Raw genomic sequence first — 4216 nt, 5'->3', positions numbered from 1 at the left:
AAAAGGCTCCACTCTCCCTTACTCTGGGCTCTCAGCACGGATCTGTTGAGTTGGTGAGGTCTGAGAGCCCGAGCTTAAGCCCAAATAAACCATAAACCTTTGCTTTTGCATTTTGGTGTGTTGGGTCCTCGGTGGTCTTTTTGGGGTCCAGTGGATGAGTACAACAAGAACAACATAAGCAGTAATAAGGAATGAAAAGCAGGTTCAGTAGTCAGGAATGTTCTCTTCGGAGAGATGATATTACAGTGAATCTCTGAATAAGAAGGAACATGAGAAGGAGGGAAGAGGAGGACTTCTGTAATTCCCTTTGGAGTCCATAACAAAAGCAGATCAATTAGAGTCAGTTGCTGCTTAAAATGAAACCCTGTCCTCCAGAATCTGGATATCCACATTGATTTTTAATATAACTGATGACATGAAAGATGACTATCTACACATTAAAACATTATTCTAGGAACTGGAGAGATGGCTCAGTGGTTAAGAGCACTGACTGATTTTTCAGAGGACCCTGGTTGGTTCCCAGCACTCACACAGTGGCTAACCTCCATAACTCCAGTTTCAGGGTATCAGATACCCTCTTCTGGCCTCTACAAGCAATGTACACATGTGTGGCACCTACATACATGCAAGCAAAACACTCATACTCATAAAATAAAAATAAATTTAAAAATCCTTATAAAAGTACACAGATAAGAGTTCAAATGACATAAAATGACATTTACAAAATATTGATAGATAAAAAACATTTTAAGATTATATATAGTATATGATCATATTTTAAGTACAACCGAATTCTTTTACTTTTCCTCACTTTAATAATCTGTATTTTTACATTAAAGCATGCATTTTAGATGAGTAAACTATCCAAAAGAATGCAAAACAACTTTGAAACTACATAAACTTTTTAAGGATGGATAATACCTACTCTTAGAAAATAAATCGACAGTGGTAAAATGTCAAGTATTTCAATGGAAAATAAATAGATACATGAGTAATTCATTTTGTATCTCCCAGAACCAGACTCAGTAGTAGGGATAATTTCATCGTGTTCTTGTAATCAACCCTCATATGAAATCAAAGAGGAAAGCAGACCTGGGGGAGGTTGCAGGGGAGAGTAGAGAGGCAGGGGAGATGAGACTCTACTGAAAAATAATTTGTTTGAAAATGCCAAATGATTGCTAATGCCTTGTATGCTAATTTTAAAGATAAAAATAACTTTAAAAACCCTAACAAAAATCTCATTTCTATCTGCATTTTATACTAATGTGTATGGAAATTCTGCAACTTGTTCTTGGCTACACCTAATAATAAAGAAGTAGAAACAACTTTTTCTTTTTGGTTGTGAGCCTGAGCTGTTAAGTGTTAAGCCATCTCTCTACCCTAGAAACAACTTTTAAACTTGGCATGTTCAAAACATTCTATTTTTAACACACTGTTTTCTTTACACTTTCTAAGGAAATAATTTAACTATAATATGGGACGGTGCTCCACCATTAAAGGTTTAGCTATGGATGGCTTTGTTGATTTCTTAGGAAAATGGAAGTGAAATGTGGGAAGATAAAATGCACCATAGACACCTACTCATTAGATAAACAAACAACTCTTCCGTGGTCTGGAGTATCACTCTGTGGAGGCAGAAGACTCACACATCTGGTGTACAACCAGGAGATAGATGAGAATCAGTCACTTATAAATCATCATGTAGGAATAGTACATGTTTATTGAGAGGGCAAACTAGTAAAACAATCTCAGAAATAAAATAAATAAAATAAAATAAAGAAATAAGGAAGATTATTTATTGGCCATAACTTTGGGTTAAACATTTAGAAAACTTCTTCTGAGTGTTCATGATCACTGAGTATTATTAGCACATTGTTCATGAGTGTTCATGATCACTGAGTATTATTAGCACATTGAGGTTTTGATCACATATATGTTTCTATGACCAAGAAGTACAATAAGAGTTATAAAATAAAATCCTACTAGGTCTGTAAACTCCTCAAGTGCTTGGCAGTCATACATACAAACATAAATACTTCCTGCAAAAATATCCATAGTCCAATATTTAAAGACGCCCCAAGGATGAATCAGCAATATCGTTATGTAGTACACAAGGAAATAAGGCTCCCTGAATGAGAATCAGCATATGTGATAAGCCAGAAAAATCAGCACAAAGAGGGATCATCAGATGAAGTTCCAAGCAGACGTTTGACATCTTGACTGGCTAGACCTTAACACATATGACAGAATGCATGAAATCTGGTGGGGGATTCTATGAGGGGATATGGTTAGGGGAGGGGTCTAAATGTGATTAAGACCTGTTATATGAAATATACAGAAACTCAATAAAAACATACATTAAAATAATATCTTGAAATAAATAACTTAAAATATTTAAAATGTAAGCACTTTAACAACCATCACTCATAATCATAGAAAGCCAAATGGATTTGCTAGAAATGAAAATTAATTTAAGTAACGCTGAAATGACAAATGGCATGTTGGAGTAGAGGAGTGAGCTCATAAACTGAATAGTGGTTCCAAGGAATTTGACCAAGAAGGCATGGCTGTACATGCCTTTAATTTCAACACTTGGAAGGCAGAGGCAGTAGATCTCTTTGAGATCAAGGCCGGCCTTTTCTACACAGTGAGTTCCAGGCCAGCTGAGGCTATAGAGAGGTCCTTAAAAAAAAAAAAAAAAAAAAAAACCTAAAACATAAAATAGAAAAAAATAAATTGACCAGACTGTAACAGGGAGAAGCCAAAAAAGGAAAATATAATTTAAAGGTTATAAAGACTAGATAATAAAGTAAAAGAGAGTTAAGTATAGGCGATCTTTTCATTTGCAAAATGTGAACAACTGAATTCATGACAAACGTATTGGTCCGAAGAGGGCTTCCCTTCACTGCTACCTTTTGGGATCTCATGTTCATAAGATCACAATGATCCTTCCAGAAAAACGGGCAGACCCATCCAGAAAAAAAAAAAAAAAGACATTTCCATGCAGCTGGGCACAGATGAAAGGTAAGGGCAAAAACAGACATCAGTATCATGAGATTCAGACATGTGCTATTAAAATCGAATTGCTCCTTTTTCAAGCCATGCTTGGTTTTTGTGGTTCTACAGATCAAAAAACACCTGGACAAGGAATAGAATTTCAAAGGGTCACAGGTAGAAGTGAGTATGATGGTATACCAAACATCTCCTGAGTTTCCCACATGGCTTGAATCAACCCAGTCTTCCCATACTGTCACCTGTAGTTCTCAAGAATAACTACAGAGTGTGTAGAGTGTCCAACATTCTAAGATGAGGCGACCCACCCAGAGCAACCTGAGCTCTTTCTAAGTGTTTTTACAGTCATGAGCTCCTTCAGTCCTGTGGTCTGGCTGTGGTATGTCACTCCTGCAGTGTAAAGCGAAAGGTGGGTTGCTCTCTTGTAGTTCCTCAACTTGGTGCAGCTGAGGTATGTGCAGATGGGGTTCTATCCATCTTGGGCATCATACATGATACCTCATGTAACCTCGAAATTCCTCTGCAAAGCTAGAGTTGATCAGGTGCGACCATGGGCAACGCAGAGCACACTGGGAAAAGGGGTGGAGCCGCAGCCATATTGGGCAGAAAGAACGGGGCTGGCGTTGGCATGCTAGTGGCCAAACACAAAAAGGTGAAAAGCTGGAGGACACTGTGGGCAGTGGGACTTGGATGGCGTGGGAGTTTCAAAGATGTAAAAGGAAAAGCTTATGAAAATCCATGTCTTTGTACATCACCCCCTCCTGAAAGGCATAAACTACGCAAAATCCAAATAGAATTATGTCGTTTGTCAGTCCATGTCAGGACTGTGAGACCCTGAGTGAGGGTGGGTCTCCCAGCCGGAAGAGAAAAATTTAGTGAAGCACATCATCATGTCTAAATCCTAGTCTTCTGTTACCCATTACTGCCTATCTATAAAAGAAAAACCCTCAAAATACCATGTATATGGCTGTTCTTTCTCATAGGATGCAGATAGTAAAACAGCTCCAGATGCAGATCTTAAGTGGCAATCAGAGCACAGTAAATATTCACAGTGTTGGATCTTTTATTGAATTATAGCCATAGAAGAATCTAGTTAAGTACTCCTATCTGCCATAGGTCTGCCAGAAGTCTTTTTTTTTTCCCTGGCTTCTTCTATTTTGGGACTGAGTCTTGTTATACAGCCTAGGATGACTTCTAATTTTCC

At 37.8% G+C, this 4216-nt stretch overlaps 2 gene segments (V, D, J or C); both read right to left on the bottom strand.

Annotated features, from left to right (window-relative positions):
• The window catches only part of LOC103730388, a 148490-nt gene that overhangs the window by 136967 nt on the left and 7307 nt on the right, over positions 1 to 4216 (bottom strand).
• The window catches only part of LOC115069533, a 138734-nt gene that overhangs the window by 132842 nt on the left and 1676 nt on the right, over positions 1 to 4216 (bottom strand).

This window comes from Nannospalax galili, unplaced genomic scaffold (assembly GCF_000622305.1).
Source record: "Nannospalax galili isolate Female #2095 unplaced genomic scaffold, S.galili_v1.0 scaffold233, whole genome shotgun sequence".
Lineage (NCBI taxonomy): Eukaryota > Metazoa > Chordata > Mammalia > Rodentia > Spalacidae > Nannospalax > Nannospalax galili.
This window is presented reverse-complemented; position numbering and strand designations above follow the sequence as displayed.